The sequence below is a fragment of the Echeneis naucrates genome, chromosome 4, assembly GCF_900963305.1.
Source record: "Echeneis naucrates chromosome 4, fEcheNa1.1, whole genome shotgun sequence".
Lineage (NCBI taxonomy): Eukaryota > Metazoa > Chordata > Actinopteri > Carangiformes > Echeneidae > Echeneis > Echeneis naucrates.
Window position 1 is genome coordinate 12,509,276 of NC_042514.1, and position 27,202 is coordinate 12,536,477.

Genomic DNA, 27,202 nt, shown 5'->3' on the forward strand with positions numbered 1-27,202 from the left:
TAATAGTTAGCTTAACATTGGAAACTGGAATATTTTTTAAAGTAACATATTTTATGTTAGCATCATGTATTTATGTCGTATTTACTAACTTTTACTAACCTTTATGATAACATGATACTATCAACATAAATGCTGATGCCAAACTATAGTTTGGTTTCCAAATATTAGCTAGCACTAGAAACCAAAGGCAGACCAAGTAAGACCGAAGTGGGATAAAGGACACTGAATTGATCAGCAATAACATTTTTGTATTATCTTTTATTGCCAACAATCCTACTTTGGTGCGACAGGGGCCCATATTCTGCTCTGTAGTGTCAGTAAGCTTGATGTGGCAAGAGTCACTGTTGCCAGCTGTCCAAGATGGTCGAGTTGCAATCCTTCTGCAGCAGTAAACTATGATGAGCTTATACAGTATATAAATACAGAAATAATAAATAACAAATGCTCCATATTAACTCAGAAAAAAATGCAGTTCTCCATCTATATCTTATTCTGTCTGAAAGAACATAGATTCATTGTAAATAACTATTGCAAAATGTTTGCCCACATGCTCATTCGAGAAAAAAATCTAAATCTTTAATGTTTTATTGATGGGTTTAGGTATATGATTACAGGAATTCAATACCAAAATGCAAGTACAGCTACAACACTTTGAATAATGTATGCTTCCCCTTTTACAACGTTACCATACTAAAGGGGATTTAATGGGATGTGGTCTCATTTTAGCAAGTTAATAGTACAAAGCAATGGAGCTCATTTGCATACACTGAAAAAGATCAAACACCTACGTTGTGGATGGATGAAAACAGCACTCCTCCATGAAGATGCTTTACATTTTGCATCATGTTGTCAAAACATATTTGGATCTCGTTCTTTAGTCAGAGTACCTGCAGAGAGGGTTGCTCATGCGGTCAAATTTGGACGGTATTCACTCCATTACGCAAGGTCATTTTAAATGAAGCAGTATTTCTATTTAAGTCTCCCTCCATGTAAAATAGGGTGATAGATGGATAAAAGCAACATGTAACAGGTACTAACAGCCTGTAAAATGTTCCACACCAACCATCACATCCCCATTAGCTTGGCTGCATTTACATTCACCCACCTCTTTATGGTTCTCACACTTGGCGAAAGGTAATTCTGGTTAGTAAAGCAAGTCGAAAGATCAGGGGCATACTGAGTTTAAAAGACAAACTCTAAAGAGTAAAACAGAAACAGAGTGAGTGATAGTCTCTTTTCCCACCTTTCACATCTCATTCCTGTGCTGTTTGTGCTGTATTTAACCTATTAAGACCTACAGCACCCTTCAATAAAACACTTTAAAACCTTAGCACTATTAGAAAACAAACTCCTAAAACCTCCTCTACAGCTGGCAAAATTCCCCCTTCAGAGCACAAAGCACAGAAGTGCATATGCAAATCAGCAGAAAGTTTATTTTCTCCAAATTTTGCAAAAAAAAAAAAAAAAAAACATCTGATGTAAGCGCAAAAGTAGCAAGTAATGAGAGCATCAATAGAAATGTAGAGGAGTGAAAAGTACAATAGTTGTCCTTCAAATGTAGTGTGAAAGTAAAAGTATCCCCCAAAATAATTCTCAAGTAAAGTACAGATACTCAAAAACTATACTTAACTACTTACTGTCCACCGCTGACAAAACATGGGCGTTATTTGCAATTTCAATTTGTTCTTGAAGTGCTCCTCTTTATTTTGAGTTCATCCCAACAGGCTGGGGATCTGTATGCTAAGGGCCAACCTGCAGACATGCCGTTCTCCAACATGTAACTGTACATTACCACCACACACCTTTGAGGTCTAACTTGTTCTTCATCTGCAACATCATTTCAGCTCACAGCCACCCCAGCTGGCTGGTATCATCGGGCTCAACAGGTATCACCATTCCTCCTTCGTGTTTTCCCAGTGCAGATCATTGCTGTTATAGGACGTCAGCCGCATGTCATCCAGTTAAGACCTTTGTTCTTCAAAGTCATCTTACAATCAATACAATCAACAAATATTTTGTACAGTTCTGGCCAACCAGAGTCACATTCACTGGTTATAAATTTTAAATTCCCTGAATTCTTATCTTCATCAGTTTAAGATGGTTTAAGTTTCAGTAACAACTCTTCAAATTCCAAAAGTCCAAAAAAAATACTGATCTGGAAATGGATAATATGACTTCAAAATAACAAGTCATTTTTGAACCCTAAAACCTACAAAAAAAAAAGAAAACCCAAAAACGTCATCATGCAGCTACTGGAGTGGTTGTTCCACCTTCCTAAACACCAAATTGAACAATTAGAGAGGACCTTCATGAAAAATTGAGATACCACTGTCCACTGACTCCTCTCCAAATTGGTTGGAAAGCCCAAGTTTAATGTGACACAAGAAACTTTTCTGAAGTATGATATTAATGGACTGAAGATTTCTACCTAAACTGTTCACTGGCTGAGTTGGTGTATTATTTCACTGTATTCATTTTCAGTGTTCTCCCCTACCAGCACACATTACAAATCCTCTTTTTCCATCCCTGTTGGTACCTACTCCCACGGCAAAGTGGGATTTTCTTTGAACGCCCCTATTTTTCTTTAGTTATGGCTTTCTGAGTGACATTTTTTTGTTATGGACTATTATGGCCTGTTGTAGCCTGGCCTTGATTCAGCCTTTTGACAAAGGAAAACAACCCAACTGTGACATTGTTGTCTGTTTTGCTTTTTATTTTTTATTTTTTGCATTATTTCTGCTCCCTGTTTTGTGCCATGTCCCAGCTATGGTGTGTGCGACAGTTATGTGGCAGTCCACTGGCCGTGGCATCTGCTGCTGCAATGTAGCCTTTTTGTTTCACCTGTGGTTGGTTAACCAGCTCCATTTCATGCAAATGTAATCATTTTTAGCATTTTTAGCATCAAGCTTGATAGTCAGCCTGTTACTGCCAGCACTGCCATGTAGCTCTAACATCACACATCATGAAAACCTTAGAGAGTCTTGTCTTGTAGCTCCTTGGGGCCCTGGTGCATGAGGTATGGGTTGACATCGGAGTTGAGGATGCCATCATCGATCTGCTTTACAGAGCATAGACACACCAAGTGAAACCACAGAGCACCAAGCTCTGATGTAGGTGGGGCAGGACCTTGTGACATGGTTCACAGTCTATCTCAGTGGCAAGCCACAGCATCAGGCTGCTTGTCAGACATGCTGGTGAGCAATAGTGGTACACATCAGGGAATGGTCCTCTCACCATTTCCCTTCAATCTTTACATCTCAGAGTCAAGAATAACTTGCAATAACATCCACAGAATGTGAACATAGAAATCTTAAAATAGAAAATGTATTTATTCATTTATTTATTTTGTAGGGCATCAATGAAGGTCTACTATAGTGACGGTACACATATGACAAGTGATGTAAGTACTAGGTCTCTGGTATGTGGCCAAGGCCTTCACTAAAATAAGGTGACAATGGCAAGGGGAATCCTTGTGATCTTACAAACATTCATGTCAGTTGTTTGCTGACCAACATTGCTCAGCACTGCTGAAATTTTCAGGGTGGAAAGAGATTATAGAGGATGATGCACATTCAAAACACCTGAAAGGAGAGTTGTTGCATTGACCAGAGGATTAGGAGAAGGGTCTTTCCAGAAAGCTTCATGCAACATTTATCAGCTCACCAGCAGCAGCAGAAGAGAGAAAGAAGGAAAGGGAGGGACAAGAGGCTCTCTCTGCTGCCTCAAAAGCATGCGGGTAATGTTTTCAAGCTTCCATTAATGTTGAAAACCTTGTCTCACTAGTCTAAAAGTAGAAAAAGTAGATTAGCAAGAGAGAGATAAGAGGGATGCTGTGTACAGATTGGTACAGAATGTGTTATCTTCTGCAAAGAAAACGGCGTATATATGAAATCCTCTCACAGCCTACTTTTTGCAGCATGATTATTTCCCATACTTTTACTTAACTTGCTAGCATAAACTCTTAATTACTGTTTTATTTGACCTTTAGCTAGTTTAAATATTTTAGGTGTTCTATTCTTCCATTGCTTTCTATATAGGAACCTCTTACTGGCAAAAGTTCCGGCTGCTTCACAATGAACTGCACTGGAGGTCTGATAAAGCCAACAAAATCACATCCTTTGTGAAAATCAAATATGCAAAAATTGCTAAAATTGAATTGACATACTGCTAACAACACCATAGGAAGTAAAAGGAGCATGAAATGCAAAAAGAATACACAAGAAATGTTCTGTTGCAAACCAGATTCATGGTAAAGTCTTTTATTTCTTAAGTACAGGTACGCTGTAAGATAACATGTTAGCAATGTTTAGCAATCATTACTGATTGGAGAATCAGTAATGAGAATAAACACATTTTCCATCAGACTGAGGCTAAAATCATTACTAAGAGAATATTACAAAACTGAACTTAGGCTACAAGTACTGATCTGAGAAGTGACTGTGTGTGTGTGTGCTCCTTATTCTTGCCCTTGATTGTGACCCTGACAGCCAAAGAGATCTACAGCCAGTGGACAGCTATGACCATCTACTATATTACTGCTGCTCTGTCCTTTAATCTGCTAGAGTTTGTGTGTGTGTGTGTGTGCGAGAGAGAGAGAGAGAGAGAGAGAGAGAGAGAGAGAGAGAGAGAGAGAGAGAGAGAGAGAGAGAGAGAGAGAGAGAGAGAGAGAGAGAGAGAATAGTTAGGACACCATGTGGTTCAAGGCTGGAGAATGTAGTTCATCCTGGTGAACACGCACACTATAGTGGCATTTCACTTAGTCATTTAGACGGTAGAAGTGGTGTGGGTTTTTTTTTGTTTGTTTGTTTGTTTGTTTGTTTTTTTGTGTTTATTAGGTATGAACTGTAATCTTAGCTCAATGTCAATAAACTGTGATGGAAAATTATTAGTATGATTACTATGTATACTTATTCATATGCTGGGGTAAATTGTATATGTTTTTGGAACAGGGAACTGCAGTTACTTTTCAGCTATCTGCACAACTACGGCACATGGTTGTCATGCATGTAGGGGAAAAAAGTTCATCTGAAAATTGCAGTTTGGAAGAATAAAATAACCCATTAAGGCTCAGAAAATTAATGAAAATTTGTCTAGGTGTTAAGTTGCCAAGTGGCGAATACGAGTGCTCATTTGTGTAAGAACTTTGTCCAAAATATCAGCAGTGATTGCGATTCAAACTATCTAATGTAAGAACAATTTTTTATAGGGTTCACAGTGAGGCATGCATATAAGGCTGTGGGATGGGCTCAAGGTGAAAAATAAATGCATCAGTTTAGAGTTTATGGGCCATTCACTGCCTCAAGATACCACTTAGAAAATGAAGGACTTACCTTCATAGAATGGAATCACAAGCGTGTTGAACATGAATAAGAGAGCTACTGAATGAAGCACAACCATGTTTAAATTTTACAAGCACTCGTGCTTTAAGAATTTCAGTTTTTCAGGAAGAAAATTGTTGCTCTAATCTCAGGGTGGGTGGCATGCTGGTCTCGTCACTGTCACCAGTGTCATGTTTTGCCATGATGTGGATTTTGCAGTACTAATCACAGCGATAAACATGCACACATTCTGGCATTTTCTCGCATGCAGGACATCTATGTCCCACTGCACTTTATAAACAACCTCACACCCACCCCACTACATCTGCTGTTTGGCCAGTCGTCACAAAACATCAAGTTTATCTCTGGGGGTGCTACAAATGCTTAAAAAATTGCTGCAGACCACACCATACTGTCCATATTGTCTAAGGACAGGCTCTCACCAACTTAAGGTATGCACGGACGTATTGATTGTGTAAATGCTAATGTGCAATTTGATTCATTGCTGGATATTAGTAGTACACACACACACACACAGAGTGCAAAAGTGTGGCTATTTTTTTTTTTTCGTGTTTTCCAACTTTAAAAAAAAAAAAAAGGATAACAGGTCACAAAAATAATAGTCTGAATGGAAAGTGAAGTCATGAAATTTAACAGCATTGTTGTCTATCAGACAATTATCTTCATTTAAAAAAAAAGTTTACATAATTAATCCAAAACAAAAAAGCAATTGGTAACAATTTAAGTTTTGTTTATGGTTAAATGCAAAAAATGAGCAGGAGGAAAATGTTCAACCATAAAAATGTTACTTCAAGTTTCTGACATTCCCAAACCACAAGCAAAATGTTTCCCTCTTTGAAGTGATCGACAGAGGCAGCATATGTAGTATCTTGCATACGGCATGTATTTATCTTAAATGAATAAAATGAACAAGATTATTTAATTCCCATAACAGGCTCAAAATGTAGCACCCTGTAATATCCCCTTCTTTGTTGTTTCCTTTCAACTTCCTTTACTCTTTTTATTGAAAGGGGCCAAAATGAAACATAAAATGCTGTAATTTCAATCGCTTGTAATTTGTTGAGGAAAAGCACCTAAAAAAGGCCCGATCTCACTGCACTGAACTCCTCCATGTTCTTTTTCAGCACACAGGTCTACTCAACAACAGCTTGAAATTGAGAAACCAAAAAGCCACCGTGAATCGACCCCGGTCTTCTACAAAATATTTCAGAGACAGGGCCTAGAGACTAAGATGAACTACAAGATATTCTTGATCACACTCCTTGAGAAGTTGCTGAAAAGGGCTCCAGTGCATCACACATTAATGAGAAGTATGCAGTGCATTGATCTGAGACGCAAGGCTAAATGCAGGGAGCTCTTAAGTCAGATGAAAAGAAGGTTCTACACACACACACAGACAGACAGAGTGAGGTAAGGCAAGAGAGTTTTTTGATTTGACTGCTCTTCCAGCAAAATATCAGGAATTTGACCCCAAACAGATCAAGCTGACAACTTGCTATATGAGAAAATGGGGACAACAACCATTGAAGATTTTTTGTCAGCTCTCCTGTACAGCGTGGGGAGGTTTTTCCATGAACAAATAACTGAGGAAGGAAAATCTGATGAACAGGTCATTGGTGATTCAGAGGCCCGATATCTTGGTTACGTGAGCTGAGAGAAGAAAGTGAAAGACAAGCAAAGTTTTGGCATGAAGAGAAAGGCTCTCACACATGAGCCAAATGATTAAAAGGAAGAAGCAAGGATGTGAGTTAATATTGGTGCCCTTGAAACATCAATGGATGAATATGCTGAGAAAGCAGAAACTACAGGCAAGCTGACCTTCATCACCAAATCCAACCAATTCCATCAAGTCTCAAAGAGAAGACAGCATGTCCGATGAAGCTTGAAAAGCTTATCAATGAGAATCCAGAAAAAAATTCCAAAAATAAATTGTGTGACTGGAGGTCATTTTAGCGTAAAATGTAATTTTTATACAAAGACATTTTCCCTACCTGTGTAGTTAATTTCAATGTAACTGGACACGTATTTATCCTTTTCAATTTTCTTTAGCAAAATGTACCAGGGTTTTTATTCTTACTCGTGCGTATTTATATGTGTAGCCATCTTCTAATAAGTCCTAATATGAATCACTGTTTTGGCCCAAAAGTATGGATGAGGGGTGGAAAGATGCCAAGTCCTGGGAAAATAGAGAAGGTACGGTTTTCCTTAGAGGCATAAAGAAGTTTTAGAAATTCATTAGTTGGTTAATCTAATCTAATGCCTCCATGATGCCAGCTGAAGCTGCCCTGCCAGAACAAGACAAAGAAAACAAAATAATCAATTCAGCTAAGACCAGTTTGCAGCAGATGGCAGGAGACCCTTGTCCCTTCAGCTGCCAGTAAGAGACTGTGCCCCAGAAGACAAGAACTGTCCCACTACCCCATACACCTCAGCCCAGCAGTGAAAACAGAGCACGGCCCCTGCAACACCCACGTCACACCAGCCCAGCCCATTTTCCTCATGACTGGCAGCAGGTCCCATCTCTGGGAATAGTCACTGAGAAAAACTGAAAGCTGCACAATTACACATGTCCCACGTAGCGGTGTGTACCACTCAGCAAACTGTTTTCCAGTCACATCATGCCTGTCACATGCAGTCAGTTCAAGCAGTTTACTCGCCCCTGCAGCTTTGTAACAAAAGCAGTAACTAATTAGCCGAGGAGTGATGTCTGAAGTGAATTGAATCCAAAATGCTTTCAAGGAGCATGAAAATAATTGGATCCCAGGAAAACAAGTGACCCTTTTATGGAAGCTAGTATGAATCCAAATTAATAATATATATATATATATTGCATTAAATAAAACCCTCTGTAAGAAAGTAATTAGAATGAATTTTGTGGTACATGTAGAAATTAACTAGTACATAATATTTATTGATGTGTTGCACATGTTTACATCCTTGTTTACTTGTACCAACAAAATAGGTTTGCTGAGGCTTCAACAGCATGAAACATCCCTCATTTAATATAAAGGAAACAGGAATCCTTTACATCTTAATAAATCAGCACAAACTCTATAGTGCAGTGAACACACTGTGGCATGCACTTGAGTTTCTCAACAGTAACTTGCTAAAGTGAGCCAGCATCATGGCCAGTGTCTGAGTACTATTGACATTTTTGCTTTGTTCAAATTGCCAGCATTAACGGTTCCTGTTAACATCTATTGTCGCTAACGATTGCTGGATCACTTTCACAAGGAGTCTCTTCTGTTTCTGCCTTGTGTGTGCGTGTGTGTCCTTTTTCAGCAGGGGCGTAGAACAAACCTGGCTGCCTGATTCCCATTACTCATCACCCTCAGGATAAAACACCCCGTCTCTCCACTCACTTTTGGCCAGATCGTTCCACTGACAAGGCAGTAACATGCTAGGATGCCCATTTTAACACCAGTTTTACCCCTCTGCTTTAGTTTAAGCCTTTGCTGGTGCTGCCACATGCTCCTTCTGACACATCCGCCTGGCAGCTATTATCCAACAACACCACACTCCTGTAAATCATCTCTATGTTCTTCCACCAGCGAGTTAGCCTCAAACCATCCTGGATCACTCACCTGATCCAACATCAAACTCTGGCCCTGAGCCTCCTCAGGCTCCCTCTTTCCACTGAGCTCCCCAGGCCCTCATCATCCCATTAAAAACTTTTAATGAATATTGAAGTGTCACTCCTCCCACTCTAATATGCTCTTCATGTCTGGGTCTGCGCTGGGGTCTGATAGCAAGTTCAAAGATCAAGAAGTCACACATTCCAAAGACGAGTGCCAAACAAAGAATTTGCGAGACGATTCATCCTCTATGGACATTAAAGAAAATTCTCTCCTCGTCAGGATGTTTATTTAATATATATTAAATGATTCAATATCACAAATCACAACTTTGTCTCAAAAGGATCAACAAAATATTCAACATAAAACAACATTTAATCATAGATCTGGAAAATATGGTTATCATCTTTTTTGAGTTATGACTGAATGGGAATAGTGTGTAAATTTTGTTGAATTCTGGCAACTGGACTAGGTTGTGAAGGTTGTGTCGTAGTTTCTAAAACATTGAATGTCTGTCAAAGCTGCTGCTGCTGTAAATACTCACCAGAAACTCAAAAAACAAAACAAAAAAAACTTTCGGTTTTTTGAATACCTGCATACACATGGACCCTCTCATATCATTGCCTCACAGCTCTCCCTTCACATGCCCCCCTTCAACATTCCAGTGCCCTCTAACCCCCCCCGATAATCCTGCCTCACAATATGAAAACCTATGACAGGGAGGAACCAAGAAAAGACATCACAAGCTGCTATTTCAACGCCTTATGTGAATCTTTCATTGAGTTTCTTTTATCAGGTCATGCAAATTATGTTGCGGTTTATTTTTCCCCATCTGTGTCTGGACAAACCCAGAAAATCTCATAACATACTATGTTAAGGTTAAATTGTAGAGAAAATTCAGCTGCAGTGATTTTTGGTTTCACTTCAGTTTTGTTTGCAGAAAGAAATTCATCTACTATTTTATATTTACAGCAACTTTATTTTCTCGCTTTGAAAAGTGATGTACTCAAAACATGTTTGATGTGCATTTAGATCATATGAAAGAGCATTTTGATGAACTCTATTTGTCTAAATCTGGTGTCTATTTCTCTGTGTTTTTATTATAACATAATTGATGTGTGAGTATGCTGCACATATTAATCTAGGTCTCAGTCAGGTTTGGCCTTTGTTTGGCCTAACCAAGCTGCTGTAACCATCTCACCTGACCCAGACACAAGAGATCTGACAGAGACAGCCTCCTCTCTTCCTTCGAAAGAGCAGACCTCTCTTTGAGCCTGGGAGTCACCCTGACCTGGAAGAATGTCAGCTACTCTTAGTCTCCGAGACTTTGCTGTCACCCTTTAAGTAAAGTGACTCCTGCTTTAAGCTCAAGAGGCAAACTCTACTTCTCCTTTGATCTGTGTTTTGATTCCGCCCTTGCATTGTCAGGTCCGCACAATGCACCACACGCACAAGGACACACAAACATGTAAAAACCTTGTGCGTGGGCTGAAGCATAATGTCAAAGCACTAATTGTCTCATTTTAGACTGCAATTTTACACTGATATATACCGTTGAAAGTGAAAAACCTGGCAACTGTCCTCTCTGAGAAATCACATTTATTTTGAACTAATTTGCAACAGCAAATACATTTTGAAGGAATTGTGTACAGATGATGTTTTCTATTAATATAATGAGGATATGTTAGAGGTTGAGCAAGCTTTATTAATCCAATAGTTCTAATTCAGTGAATATCTCTTTATGGTCTGCTAGCTGTCTGTTCTAGTCTGTCATGCTGACTAACATCTTACACAACCTTGGTTCCGCATATCAGAAATGAAATGGGGGCTTAGTTTGAGTAAAACAACACTTTTCCATTATTCAGCAACATGGGGTGCACAGGACAGAAGAACAGAAGAGGGGAAATGGGCTGAGGGTGGTAGGAAGAGTGAGAAATAGTAAATCTGTCACCTGTGGTGCCGCTATAAGGACTATTAAAGTAAGAAAAAAAGTACTCAACCCTTCCACTCCTACTAAATCATGACAAATTTTAAATGGTAAATGAACTGCACTTATATAGCACTTTTTTAGTCTTTCCGACCACTCACGACCCTTTCTAATAGAAGCCCACTCCTACTGCACTTCGACCATAAATAGCCATACTCAGACATCCAAGGCAGTTCGGGTAATTTGCCCAAGGACACTTCGACATGCAGACTCAGGGAGCTGGGAGTTGAACCTCCTGCCTGCGGATTAGTGGACAACCTGCTATAGATTCTGATGCAATGGGAAGAAAGACTGCCAGCAGCATGAGGGCAAGTGCATGGGAGAAATGTCTATATGATGGGGAACCATACGCCAAAAAAAACTAAAGCATTTCTCTGGAGAGATTGCTAAAAATTTTAAAAATAATAATATGATTAAATAAAGGTGAACAGCCACATTCAAATTAGTGATGTTTATTAACAGTGGAGTCAGTTCAGTCACAATTAGACCGATATTCATCCTCGGATTGAACTCGAATGATCAGCCTGCACCACGAATGACATGCACAGTGAGAAGACTGGAAAAGAGACTGATGAGGGCCACAAATAAAGATACTTGTGTTACTCTCAAGACTCCCAAGGTATACTGAGCTGGTATGCTAGCAAAGGGGAAACAGTGTCTTTAGTGCAGAAACTAAACCCACAGTTTGCTTTTCTCTGCATCATTATATTTGACAATATAATGTCTAAGTGGTTTTAATGCCACATATTTTCAAGTGCTGTTAATTTATTTGGATGTATAATTTGAAATGCTATTCCAGGTACCATTACCTTCCTTGATAGGTCTCTAATCTGGCAAATATGAACCTGGATGATCAATTTTTCCAGCCCTGAGCATCTTTACAGGTACCAGCAAGCTATAGCAACATCCTTATGGGTATAATATGTTTGCACCACTGGAGAAATTATAACCTGCTCTCCGGTAAAAACTGAGTTTCTTGCCCCCCTCTTTTATGGTCTATACAAACAGCAACTCGTTCCCATATGTACTGACAACATTGGAAAGAAATGGTTTGTTTAGTCAGCAAATTTCGCTCTCAGATTAAGATCAAGACAGGGCAGCGCAAACTCCGATACAACCTCTGACGCTGGCACCTTAGTTCAACAAAACTGTTAGCAATCCATGTCCTCTCACGCTGTCAAAGAACAGATAGAAATGAAAACTCTGCTCAGGACCGATCAACCATAATCCATAGATGTGATACAGACAGCACAACATCCTGTGATTGAATGTATGACAACAAAATGAGGAGAGACCTGCTGCACAAGAACTGAAAGGGGAGAGATTTTAGTTCAAAACTCTTGCGAAGGAGTGAAAGAAGCTAGAGATCGGGGCAGATGTGATTATGCCCCTAAAAACTCACCCCCTCCAGCTGTTCTCTGCCAGTGTCCCACATCTGGAGTGGTGTACTGGTGTTTATGAATACTTGAGATAGTAGACCGCTACACTTGGTTCATTTCAGCACGAGCTGCTGCGAGCAAATCTGCCAAATGTCTGGAAGATGTCCATACAATTCTTGATTTTTTTTTTTTTTTTTTAAGTTTGTGGGGTTTTTTCCCTTTAAAAGCTGCACCATCAGTTACAGTAATGAGTTAAAACTCTCTTTAATGAGACAAGAGCGGGAACAGAGTAGTTCTGTGTTTCTGTGTGGTTTTTAGGTGTGTGTGTGTCTTGTAGGCTTCAGTCTGTGTTTGCTGGAAAGGAGAGGAGGCACGGGAACCAGCAGCACAGCTATGGAACACCAATTTTATTTTCTGTCACTTTCCACTCTCTGCACTGCTGACAGAAAAACACACACAAGCCACAGTATGTAGCTGCAGCCACTAAACTGGAAGCCAAAGCTAATTTGGTTAATAAACTTTCATTTGAAATGGTTATCTTAAATGCCACTGTCATTGGCTGAAAAAAAAAAATCTATGAAGACTATTCAGACAGCAGTGATAACAAGCTTTCCAGGAGCGAAGAGAATGCCAAAACTTTCAGAAAACAGCCATTTTAATCAACGATACAGAGTTTCAGGATAGCTGTGGATAGCGCTCTTAGTTTTTTACTGATGTTATCCTACAGACCGCTCTCCTTCAATTCAACATGGATTAGGAACCTGCTCACCTCACTGTTCTTTCAAAAATGTTTTGAAACCCTAAAGAGAGAGGAGAGGAGGCAATGAGTCAGAAAACCAGAGCAGAGAGTTCGAAGTTAGCGCTAAAGCCAGCAGTGCAATGTACTTAAAATGTGCGTCGGGCTATTGGTCAATCAATAAATGTTACATCTCCTCAAAACCCAACCTCTCCCCTGTGCTTTCTACCTAGAGTCCAGGTGAAGGGCCAGTAAAGTTCAACAACCCTGGAGCAGGAAAATCTGACGCAGGAAATGTTTTTCCTTTTCTTTCTTTCTTTCTTTCTTTTTTTTTTAGTGTAGCAAACAGCTAAACCAAGAAAAGCTGAGATGGTTTATAAAGTGTTTTTCACTTTCCGGTGGACGGGTGCAGCAGATTTTTCTTTCTCATATGAGTAAGTATCTCAGGTGGACTTTCACAAAGGCTGAAAATGACACAAACATTTTGAAAACATGTTATCTTCCAGTATGCTGACACTGGTAATCCCTGCGGTCAACAGGACCGCAAGAATTTAAAACACTAGAAGATTAATTCCTTAATTTCCTAATATTCCTTAACTGCAGGCACTTTCTTAAATGTCTAAATATCCCTCTAAATAATTAGTATCCACTGTTCTCTTTCCTTTGTCTATTTATTTTGCCTCTGTCTCCCCATTTGTGCGGACTTGAGTGTCTCAGGGTGTGGCATTTCCTTAAGCTCCTCTCTGCCTCCACTCCTAACGCTGACTGCTGTGACAGAGACTCCTGGTTTCCTAATCATTCTTTGCCAGATTGCAGTCTGATGAGGCTTTAATGTGATTTGCCTTTTTTTTTTTTTAAAGCAACTTCAGCTCAAAATTTATGGACGTTTCAACTGACCAACAGTACAAATAGCCAGCTATGTCTGTAGGATTAATGGTAACACACACAAGGGCTACAACACAAAGAAATTTCTGTCTTTTGTCTGATGTAAATACCTATGACCAGAAAGATGGAAGATGCACCTCCACTTTCTCAAACTGTACAAAATTAAGCCAAACTATGTTGGATGTAGTGCTGCCATCTTGTGCCAATAATGTCATTTAGAGCCAGACTCAGTAACTCAGCAGTAATGATTGTAGAGTGAGCTCAGGAGAATCATTGTCCACTCAGTTATATTTCATTATCGTGTTGTGTGTCCTTGTCCTGTGTGAAAGGCAAGGAAGCTCTTCTTCATAGCTTACAGGTCCTGTGTCGATCTTTTGAATAGTTTTTTTTTTTTGTTTTGTTTTTTTTAAACAAATAGACAAAAGCGTCTCACTTGAAGGGTCTGACACCAACAAGGGCATGAACACGTGAATGAGACACAGCAGATCCATATTACCGGTCATCATAACAGCTAGCACTTTACTCTCAGGCCAAATAAAGATGCAGTCTCATGATAAATGTATGCACCTTATCATTTTGTACGTGGTATGGTTACAATTATTCATGGAATCCTGACTTTTATAACTGAGAATGACATCCTTTGGCAGACATACCTCTCTGACTTGAGAGGTCTTCTCCAAAGATGATAGTTTTAGCTGGAGGGAGACGGAGGAAACATGGTGCCCATGTCCAATAATCCTGCTGGGTTAGCATGGTTTAGAGAAACTTCTTCCATCATGGCCTTGGAGGAAGAGCTTTGTCACGTGTCCTGTTGATCCACTGGAGCAGAAATTATCACAGAGCTGTAGAGGTGGTCACATAGATCAAATGGGGTTTGTGAGGTCTCCACTGGAAGCTCTCCACTGGCTGTAGTGGCTGTAGTGTCACCCTCTAAAGAAAGGTATATATATATAGCATAATTTATTTAAAAGATCAAATCAAGACAGGTGATGCTAGATTTTGTTTCCAAAGTTTTGACAGCTGAAAGATTACTTTTTCATACGTTTCTACGTGACGTGATATTTGATGTGCGCTCTATATTTCTATTTTATTCTCTTACATATAAGGGCAGCCATCAACCTTGTCAGTGCTGTCACAGCTCTTCTTCTCCCTTCCTGCACTATCTTCCATCTTCAATTGTTTATCTGTGCTGAGAACATAGTCAGGGGTTCGCCTCAGATTCAGCTAAAAAAGTTGTGTTCCTGTGTCTATTTTTGTGTCTATAAATATGTTTATCTCACTCTGTTATGCATGCCTGATTTACCATCGCATTACACATTATTAAACAGAGACTAGTCTAGGTATGTAGTTTCACATTCAAGTAAACACACTTAACATCAAATTGGGTTAAATTTGGTATCTTCAAAGAAAGCATGCATTGTATGACAAATGAAATGCATTTGTCAAATACTCCTGGGCCAGCATTCGCCAGTCAGTGTTGACGGCAAAAGCTATATTCGTGTGAGGTCAACATTTTATCATTTTAAAAGAGAGTCAATGAACATGCTGGCTAGAGATATATAAGAAAAGCCAATAGCTTTTTTTAATTATTATTATTATAAAATCATTATTATTCAGTAATAACATGGCAAGCTCCAAGTATGATTAATTATTCTATTTTTTACTAAAGCAGTTTCAGATATCTTTGACAGTGCATATTGGTAAATTTTAGATTTCGTGCAATTTTTACTTTTTCAAAATACTGCACAATTCTGCTTTGATTTTTTAAGATAAATTAACTATGAACAAGCATGAAATTGTCATCAGTGATTGTAATATGACATTGATTAAAGACACTGATGACATTAACGCCCAAAAACAATGGTGCCAAATAAGCAAGTGTGAAATTCATGTCGCAAACACAAAGTAATCTTACATTTCAAGATTACTTTACTTGATGGCCAGTCAGCAGATCTTACACTTTGTATATATACTCATGTTGAAAGTGCCCTGACTTTTTGTCTTCCTGTGTGGGTTGGTCACTTATGATTTAAGTGCAAGGACAAACTAAACAGAGTTGTGTCGATGAGAAACAAAATTGCTGGAAAACCTCAAAAATCCTTTGACGGACATCTACACTGAGAGGATGAGGAGGCAAAGTAAGAAAATCCAAGCAGATGGCTCCTCTGCCCTCTCTACCAATTCTGAGCTTTTGAAGTCTGGGAAGTGTTATAGAGTTCCTTTGGCCAAGGGGGTCTTTTAGTCTTTTATCCCTAAATGCCATTTGCCTCCTAAATTCAATTAAAATAGTACAGACAACGACAAGAGCTCTACTGTACTTCTTTTTTTTTAGAATTGTATCTTAATCGTGTTTTATTCCCTTTGTGAGTTCTTAGCATTTTATGACTTGCTGGATTTCCTACACTTTTTATGTTCACTATGATAGGAATATCATAGTGAACCGTCTCTCCTATGTGCCAAGGACATTTTACCACCACGGTGGACAGTAACGTTTTATTCTAATTCTACTGGAATGATTGCTTCATGTTGTCAATGGGCAGCAGTGAGGTTTGAATCTGAGGGCAATTTAGGTAATCCCATCAATAAAGAAAAGCAAATATTCATACCCTGAAGAAAGGCCCGTCCTCCCATTCCAGATGTCCTGATAATCGTCAAGCGCTTATCAGAAATGACATTGAATTACAATCAGAAATCAAAACTCTGTGGCTGCGTCTAAAGACAAAACGCTAAGCATATTTCTTAAGTGTAAATTCTTAACACTGGTGGTTTCTGTAGAAGTTAGTGTAAATGCTGCTTTGACACAAGTTATATCAGAACAGCAGATTATTTCTTATTTATAAGGTTACAGAGGATTTTGATTTTCTTCTCACAAGTTTGATTTTGCTGAAAGTAAAAAATAAAGAAAAGAAAGAGAAGGATCCAAAGTTTGATTGGATGAAATTAGCCCATGGTTAATGATGAAAGACAGATGGTTCATCCAATCAGCTTTTTTGAAAACACCTTCTTCCTAATAGTTTCCAATGAAGCCTCTCCAGATGGTTCTGTGGTAGCAAACCATCTGGTATGAAATTCCCCAAGTCCCCACCAGCATTTTTCTGCCAGCAAAAAACACTAGGTGGACCCACACCCTATTTCCTCAAAAAACAGAAGGCTCTTCCACAAAACCAAACAAACCTTGGAGGGTAATTCAAACTTAGAAAACAAAGTTCAGCTGTTCTTTTTTTACATTCAAAAGAAAAAAAGATCTGCAATCCAATGTTACAATCAAAGATAACGCAAAACAAGTTGGAGAGGTTCATAAAAAGAAGAAATTAATTGATATTTGAGCTATATGATACATCTGTAATATATAGAAATAGTAGCTAAGTAAAATAACTAAATAAGGACAATTAGGCTCATCTAATTCCAAAATTACTGTCATTTTTTAAATATAGTGGAAGCCATCATTAGTTTCATCATTAGTCTGCTGGTCCCCTGAAGTAGATCAATCAGAAAATGGATACAGGAATGTGTGCATTTATATAAATCATACAATGGCTGGATGTATATGTGCGGAGGGAGGTTTATATGCCAGGCAGCGCAGCAGCACTGTCACCCCACAGTAAGAAGATTGCGGGTTTGGTTCCCGGCCTGGGGCTTTTTGTGTGCAGTTTACATTTTCTCCCCGTGTCTGTGTGGGTTTCTTCAGTGTACTCTGCTTTCCTCCCACCATCCAAAGACGTCATGTTTGGGTTAAATGGAGACTCTAAATTGTGCGTAGGTCTGAGTGTGAGTGTGAGTGGTTGTTTGTGTTTATGTGTTGGCCCTGTGATGGACTGGTGACCTGTCCAGGGTGTACCCTCAGCCAGAGTGAGTTGGGATTGGTTCCAGAACCCCCATAGCCCAGAAATGGAAAAGCAGTAGAAGATGAATGAATGAATGAATGAGATTTATATACCATGTCCACATCCCACTGTTACTAGGTATTGATTTTACGAGTAATATCTACTACTCGGGCAATTTTGTGAATGATTTGCCGTCTGACAACAGAAATGACTAATACTGTTAATATTTCAGAACTCTAACCAAAAATTCAATAGTTAAAGTCTTTAAAGCCACATTAAATAAATCATTTAATATTTCTGATGAATATCATTGTGCATTCATTGTACTGAACACAGCCACAAACTGTCGCCTGAGCCAGCAGGTCTCTTAAATGACTGACAGATTGCAGTAAATGACTTAATGCTAAACTATTGATTTTTTTCCTGTTGTTAATGTTCCCATTATCATCATTTAATCCAAAAGTGTTTCAACGTCAAGAAGCTCAAACATCTCAGACTCCATTGTAAACTAGCGTTCTGTTCACATGCTATGGAAGGCATTGTTCTGTCTTCAATGGGATGTTCTCAATTTGTTTGTGAATTATTACAAACAATTCAAAAGATAAAACCATTTAATCTACAATTATAAATTAATTGGATAATAGAATGTTTTAAGATGCCATTGATACCATTTGGCAGCCAAATAATTCCAAATTATACAAGAGAATATATGTAATAATAATATGTAAAAAAAATATTTGCTTTGTCTGCTTCTTAAATGGTGGTTGCACTGGCATCTGACTCATGTAGCTGGAGTAATTCATTTTTGCCCATGCCCATTGGCCCATAGGAATTGGAAGTGTGGTAAAGTTATTGTGTGCTAATAGGATATAACTGGATGGAAGAAAACATTTATAAAAGCTAAAAGATGATTGGGCCTGGTAGAGCATGTACCACTGCGCCTAACAGTGGTAGCCTGGGTGCAACCCAGAAGTCCTCTGCTGCACGGCATTTCTCCTCTCTCACCTTATTGTCTCTCTCTCACTGTCCTTGTAAAATAAATCATAAATAAAATATCTTGCCACCACCTATGAAACAAACGTGGGGCCATTGTATAGATTCATTTAATGATAACTTAATGATAACATTTAATTTAACACTTAATGATATAATTCATTCATTCATATATATATATATAGAGAGAGAAACACATTGAAACCAGAAAACAAAATTACTGCAAAGTGCATGTGCTGTACATGGTATATGGATATATTTATTCTTTTACAGCAGCAGCTGAATTCTAATTTGTTGAATATAATAGTTTTCTGTGTTACAATGCGCCATTATCAGGCAGAAATCCGCCTGATATTGTATTGCAGATGAGGTGGGACACAAAGATGAAATAAAAAATATGTTGAAAATGCACGACCTAAAGATGAAGAACAACAGCTTTGCACCTTGTTTAACTACACTCCCTGTGCGCTCAGGTATGCTGTCCTGAAGCGTATATACCAAGGCATTTAAGGGAACATCATGCAATAACAGGAGGAAATATATGTTGATTACACATTCAGCTATGTTTATGAAGCTTCATGTAATTTATGCAGCCTTTGTGCTGACAAATGGCTGCCATGAAAAAGGTACTGATTTGTGTAGCAATAGTGGGTGACTTGTAGGGAGAAAATTTAATTAACCTGGATTTTAAGGAAGTTTCACTTAAAGCAGACAAGAGGTGAACTTGTACAGAAATGACTAATTTAAAAACGTACACATACCATTGCATGAATAAATAAACAGTGCTGCCCAAAAAAGATTACCCCAGACGACAGCACAGTTAGCTAAGAATAGCAGCGAGCCAACAGAAACCTGAAAGACCTGACACAGTGGCGGAAAGACACTGATCGCAATGTCCAGTCAGGATTTACACAGTAATATCATGCATTCCTGAGTTGGTCCTGTTTAGCCTGTGCGGCGGTTTCAGAGCTCTTTTTTTCTTCATTGTTAGGGTTTTTTGTGGAGGCCGGTTGTCTCTCTCTCTCTCTCTCTCTCTCTCTCTCTCTCCCCCTGCTGCACAGGTGGATGCATGGCGGGGCAGGTGTTGGCAGCAGCAGGCAGCGCAGCAGAATATAATTTCTGTAATCAGGCACACTACTTTCACTCGTCGGGTTCCTTCCCTGGTTGCCAGACCATTGTTCTACTTTGTGTAGTCTCTGGACTGTGTGTGTGTGTCTCAGGTCTCTGTGTGTATCTTTGGACTCTGTGTGTGTGTCTCAGGTCTCTGTGTGTATCTTTGGACTCTGTGTGTAGACTCTGGAGTCTGTGTGTGTGTCTCAGGTCTCTGTGTGTATCTTTGGACTCTGTGTGTGTGTCTCAGGTCTCTGTGTGTATCTTTGGACTCTGTGTGTGCCTCTGGACTCTGTGTGTGTGTCTCAGGTCTCTGTGTGTATCTTTGGACTCTGTGTGTGCCTCTGGACTCTGTGTGTGTGTCTCAGGTCTCTGTGTGTGCCTCTGGACTCTGTGTGTGTGTCTCAGGTCTCTGTGTGTATCTTTGGACTCTGTGTGTGCCTCTGGACTCTGTGTGTGTGTCTCAGGTCTCTGTGTGTATCTTTGGACTCTGTGTGTGCCTCTGGACTCTGTGTGTGTGTCTCAGGTCTCTGTGTGTATCTTTGGACTCTGTGTGTGCCTCTGGACTCTGTGTGTGTGTCTCAGGTCTCTGTGTGTATGTTTATTTTGTTTGTGTGTGTGCGCTCCAAGCTGCTTGAGCTGAGACTATCTGCTCCTGCCTGCCCTCCTCCTTTAGTTCATTCTTTATTTGTGGGACACTTTTCATTGGTTTATGTTGTACTAGTGATGAAATGGTTTTTCCTACTTGTGAGTGACTTTATGTTCTGGTGTGCATTTTTTTTAATATCTTTTCATATATTTATTTTTATATATCTGTTATATATCTAATATTTATATATTTTTATATATCTGTTCGGTCCTGCCCACTTCGGCATAAGAGTCAAAGTATCTAAGGGGAATCAAAACCTTAACAGCATAACATTGCATTCTTGCAATTTAGGTTTCACGTTCTACAATGGGTGCTTATGCTTCAGTCTTTCCCTAACCATAGGTAAGTACTTTAAGTGCTTTATTTTAATTTTGTAATTGTAATCCTCAAAGAGTTGGACCTTCACTCTAGTGTAGGCACTTGTTTATCATGATTCATTTACATGACAAAAGTTTGAATAGAGTCCTACTGCTTTAATGAAAAACTACTAAACAAAGGTCGAGCATTTTATCACCGAAAGATCATTTCCATTTTTAAATGTGGGGAATGTGTAAATGATGTGCATGTGTTACAAGAGGGGAAAAAAGGAAATGTGGATATTTGAGTTTAACCTCTCAGTAAATGTCCACATTTTAGATGCTAAGAAAGTAATTTTGAACAATTTGAAAAGTTGAACTTGAGTAAAAAAAAAATCAGCAATTCTTGAAAATGAGTTGCTGTTAAGCTTCTTGAGAAGTTTAGCTTTTTATTAATTTGAATGTGGCAAGCCTGACTGCGCAGTTAACCAGTGGATTTGTGTGATCACCTTTTTTCAAGTGTTACGGAAATGGATAACAGTGGCACGATGAGGTGTCAGTGTGTGTGTGTGTGTGCGCGTGCCCTTCCGGTATTATGTGGAAGCCTAAACACAGGCTCTCCAGTAATCAAAGCCCCTCTTCACTGTGCTAAACACAGCCAACATAATAAGCTAGATTGTGTCACAACATAACTGATGAGTAAAAACTGTCCTTGTGTCTCCAAAAAGCAGAGAATTAATCAATTATATACCAGCAAATGACTGTTAAAATAAAAATACAGGAGAGTCCTGGCTTCCTAAGAAGAAGAGGTGCAAGGCGACCCTCCAGAATTTCCTTCACTGAAGAAACCATTTCTGCTAAAAAGGCCACCAACAAAGAAAGAGATAAGACCAGAGCACAGACAGACGACCCATGGGAACTATGGCTCATGGACCCAAAAACATTTTTAACATTTTTGAAGTTTTCACTTGCTCTGTCAGTTTCTTCATCGGCCCCTTGTGAGTGTTTCTCTCTCGTTGATGGGAGCCAATCGTGGCGTGGCCTCTCTGTGCTGATAAACACCCCAGCTTGAATTAGCTCGACTGATGTCTACATAATGTCACACGGCTGTTTTCGCAAGTGGTTGCCTCAACACTGATCAACCGCATGCCATTTTAATCAACCTGTTATACGACTGCGTGGAACCCAATAATGTAGTAACAAGAATGAATTTGCCCGTTTTTAAATGTAGGAAGCCAATAATTTAACAACTTGAAAATAAAATAAAAGTAAAAGTCCCAAACCAATAATAAAATAAAAACTTTACATAAAAAGGTATTTCGATTTTCATTGGGTATTAAATATTACATGGTAAAAGAAACTAATATCACTTTATTTAAGTTTCATTTATTGGCTGTTCATATGTTGGATACTGTGAACAGTGTGTAAACGCGTGCATGCTCTGTGTCCCACCAAGGTCACGTATGTCCAATCGGTCAACCAGCTGAATATCACGAAGAACAATGTCGCCAAACACTGACCAACCCAGAAGCATGGCCGTTTGTTTGATGATACGCAAATAAAAATTAGGAAGAAGGGCCCCAAAGGCAAATGGCAAATAATTTCACCTGGTAGTATCCTATTTATAGAGTAAATTACATCATGTTGGTAAAGATGAAAAGCGGCAATCACAAAGTTTCCTAAAGGCACTTCTTAACAGCAGGTTTAGCTGTGAAACTAAATAGGTTCAATTTAATATGCGAAAGAGCGCCTCTGCAACGCAGAAGTGTCACCAGTGTGACAACACTAGAAGGAAGGCAGTACCCAAATCTCCATCCAAAACTGTTTAAAAAATGCACCTGCTAGGTTCTTGTACACATGAGGACAGAGTGGAATTTTTAGAATCGCCAAACCTGAACATTTGTTTCAACCCGAGGCCAGGTGGCAGCTGCCAATTTGCTGCTAATGCTGACCAACTGGCCACCATTTGAATTTTCTCTGCATCATTATTGTGTAAAGAAATTGTGGCTGATTTAACTTTTCATCCATATGGGGTGGATGGGACACCCCTTTCAGAGTATATCATGGGGACAAGGGAGGATTATTTAGATGGCATGTATGGTGACTTAACTATTCAAAAGACCATTGCAGATTGTGATGACAGACATCATATATTGTCGTTTTCATGTATTGTGCTCATGGCTCTTTTTCCTCCCCTCCTCTGTAGTTGTGTGTATGTGTGTACAGGTGTGGGCTGATGGGAAGTTTTTACTGGCTCAGGTGTTTTAATCTTGTTCATTAAAATGAACAAATCTTTTTTTTAAGCCATTTGTTCATTTCGTTCGTTGTGCCGCTGTAGCTGTCATTTGAGTAAGGACTGAAAAAGCACGGCTTTCAAACACTGAAGAGCAACATGGTTTGCTTCACACAACAAATCACTGATTTCTACATTGAGCCTACACAACAGCCATGAGACAAGTGAATGAGAGACTCAGGGCCCGAGGAGCCTATTTTATAAGTCGTGAACGAATCAGCCATTCCTATACAGAGAATATATGGCAGAAAGACCGTGAACGAATTCGTGAACGAGTCTGAGCATGTGGTGCGCATGTGCGGACCAGGGAAAATGAATTACCCACTGAGATGACTTGTTACTCATACATCCAAAGATTACTTCAAAACGACCCATCACTAATGGCTGGTGTCGCTAACTTCATGTTCCTCAGAATAGAATCACAGAACTCTACAGTCTGCTTTTCAGCGGGTGTGTCCCTGAGAAGGGAGAACCTCTGAAGCATGAACTGGTTGGTGGTGAGCCAGGGGCTTGTTTCGGACGGTCACCCAGCCACCCTGACTAGATCCCGGCTGCTTGGGAGCTGCTTCGGTGGAGGAAACTCTCGGCTGCCCGCAGAGCTGCTGTAGGCCGGCCTGCACTGGTTACAGCTGCATCTAGCCGCTATAGGTGAGCGGCTAGCTGCACTAGCATAAGATGGGCTAGCTAAGATGCGGAGCCACGACTCTGGCTCACTAGTTCTCACCTTGATTTCTGCCATCATCCTGCATCTATGACAAGAAGTACTATCAAAAAAGGAGTTAGAGGAGGAACTAGACATGGACACACAGGAGAGGAGAGTGAGAAGGAGGAAGAGGAAGTATAGAGAGAGCAAGAGGACAATGCTAATGCTTTAGTTAGATTAGCAGAGCAACAGAATTGTGTGAACAGGGAGGGAAAGAGAAAAGAGACTGAATTCTTAGCTAAGTGTAAGTTTGATGACAGTTTACTGTCTATTAATCCACACGAGGTAACACACAGCACAACCAGCAGAGACCTCCCTGGACTGGACCCTGGAAGGTGAGGCAGCATGTCTCTGTATGTCTTATTGGGTGAATGATGCATGTAAGTGAATTTCCCTCAGGATAAATAAAGTATATATCATATCTATCATATTTATAATATCAAAATAATATCATATAATATTGCACCGGTATATGAACTGGAATGTAAATGAAAAATACAGGTGGAGGTTGCAGATCTACCAGTTTTGTGCCCTGTGTCTTGAGCAGCACGGTGGTCTGTTGGTTAGCGCAGTTGCCCCACAATAAGAGAGGCACAATAATACAGCACAGAAAAGCAGTAGATATATCGATTATCAGATAACACATGAGTCCCATCTGTGTGTCCTCCACAGACTGGACCCCTTCACAGGGCCTAGAGACCAGAGACTGAATCCCTCCACAGACCGGACTCACCCACAGACTAGAGACACACTAGAGACAGCATTGGTCATGTTACTGCTGTAACCACGTGCATAATGAACGTAAGACCTGAAGTTATAATTGTGAATGAGCCTGTGGACCAGGGAAAAAAGAATGAATCACCCACTGAGATGACTTGGTACTCCCGAGTCATACGAAAGATTAGTTCAAAATGAACAAATGAACAATCGTATATGCATGCATGCAGTCACACATAGGGTGACCACGCCCCCCTTGGTAGATGCTTACAGAAAGCAGCAGCTCAGTACAGTAACGTTAATATCATCAGTCAAGAAACGCCGGTCACGGGTCGGGAGTGAAGAAAGAGGACTATCAGTGAGTGAGTAAGTCTTAACTTCTAAACGAGTGGAAAGAGTATAGATTCAGCTTTAGCAGCTGGTGTGACGTGTTAGCTGGAACTGTCTTCTATTTAACGAGCTCTTTGACACGATGAATCCAATTACTTAGCTAATGTTAGCTGGCGCCACATGCCATTAACTTGTTTTTTGACACGATAAATTCAGGCGCTAACGTTACGTTGTATTTATCCTGAAATTGAGTATGGCTTTTGGTTTTGCTGTGCAGCCCCATGATTTTCAGTGGCCCCATCTCTGAAAAATTTCTGGAGGTGCCACTGATGACAGCTTCCTTCTTCCTGTCTACCCATTTCCAACACTGTTTCTCAAACCAGTGTGTGTAGCTACAGCTTGCTGTTGTCCTGCCTAGGTCAGGCTTGTGCCAGTTTGTGTGGCTAGCCGGTGAGCTAGAGGATAGTTTAAGAGTGATTTGTTCATTGTTAGCGGCTACTGCTAAACCTGTGTTTCTGTGTGAGTTGTTAGCATGTAAGTATGTTTTTTTTTTTTTTTTCCTGTGAACTGAGTATATCACTTTGTAAATATTGTAAATGATCTGCCAAAGCAGTTGTGTATCGGAAGTAGGAGAGAGAAGCCTGTTTATCTTGAAACCTTTTTCTCTTGTTTATTTAATAGGAAGTTCAGGTTTAGTGTCTTTGTCTTTTGTTTTCTTTTTTTATAGGTAAGCTTCGGGCCTTTTTCCCTAGTTATATTTTGTTCGTTGTTTTAGACATTGCTCTACCTCGAAGCCAGCACTTTTCATTTTTGATTCTGTTCGTACAGAGAAATCTTTGCTTGGGAATGGAAAGAGGGCTACCCATTATATCAAGGCACTGGCTCCCCTAGGCCAGGGGTGTAACAGAGATATTCAATGTTCAGTTCCTGGTTCAGATGCTTCTGATGATCTGTGCTTTGGATATTCAATCACGTGTAAGTCTTGTTTTGCAGCTTATCTGTACCACCTCATCCCAACCTTTACATTAGAAAGACACTTTCAGAAACTTTGAAATTTGAAAAATATTGGCTGTGTTATAGTGTTATAAAACTCTACAAGGCTGCTGGACACAGCTGTGGTCTGAAAGAGTTGTTTAGCAAGGATGGATCCTGCTAAGTCATATGGCCTTTGACGAGCACAGAATTAAGGACATAATGACAATTTGGAAAGGAAAATTTTGAACAAATTTTAAAAACATTTGTTATGTATACACTATATTGCTAAAAGTATTCACTCACCTGCCTTGACCCCGATATGAACTTAAGTGACGTCCCATTCTTAATCCACAGGGTTTATTGTGACGTGGGTCCACCCTTTGCAGTTATAACAGCTTAACAGCTTCTTGGAAGGCTTTCAACAAGGTTTAGGAGTATGTCTATGGGAATTTTCCACACTTTCTCCAGGAGCTCATTTGTGAAGTCGCTGATGTTGGACGAAAAGGCCTAGCTCTCAGTCTCTGCTGGAATACAGCCCAAAGGTGTTCTGTTGGCCTGAGGTCAGGACTCTGTGCAGGCCACACCAAAATGTCCTTATGGACCTTGCTTTGTGCACTGGTGCACAGTCATTTTGGAACGGGTAGGGGCCATCCCCAAACTGTTCCCAAAAAGTTGGGAACATGGAATTGTCCAAAATCACTTGGTATTCCACAATATGTAAGAGATTTTGATGTTTGTGATGATAATGACGTTTTCAATATGAATGAACTTCTGCAACGTTATAGTTAGTTTTGCAAAGCAGACTTTGGGTGAGCACAGAGCACAGAGTGCTTTACATCCAATGACATTCTCAGGGTGTTATGTAAAATATTTCAGTAGAAACAGCAGCACAGTTTTGCATGAGCAACAGTACTTTGGACCACAGTGTGGAAAGATAATGTGAACTGCGATGGCAAAACCAACAGTTTTTAGAGTTTGCTTGTCTACACTGTGAATATAAAACAACTTTATTCTGCCTTTTGTTTCCTAAATGTGTATGTCATCTTTTGGTGGTGGGGGGGAGTGCTTCCCCTTTACTGGCAAGAGCTTCAGTTTTCAGAGTTTCTATGGCAGTCTAGACTTGGCAAACGTGCAGAGACAAGGTTCTGTTTCCAACTGCTGGGCTGCTACCCTCATTTTATGCTAATCTGTTTATGATGCTGAGCAAAGTCCTCAGTGCAATAACTGTCTAAGGAAAAGCAGTGATGTTTGTTTGTTTGTTGGTTGTTGTTGTTGTTTTGGTGTTTGTTTTTTTTACAGAAAGAATTTGCATCTTGGTTAAAATATGTTACGTAGGCGGCAATTTAAGTCAAAAAGCTTTGGAAGGGAGCCTCATTTATCATGTAACCAGCAAATGAAGTTCAGCATTTGC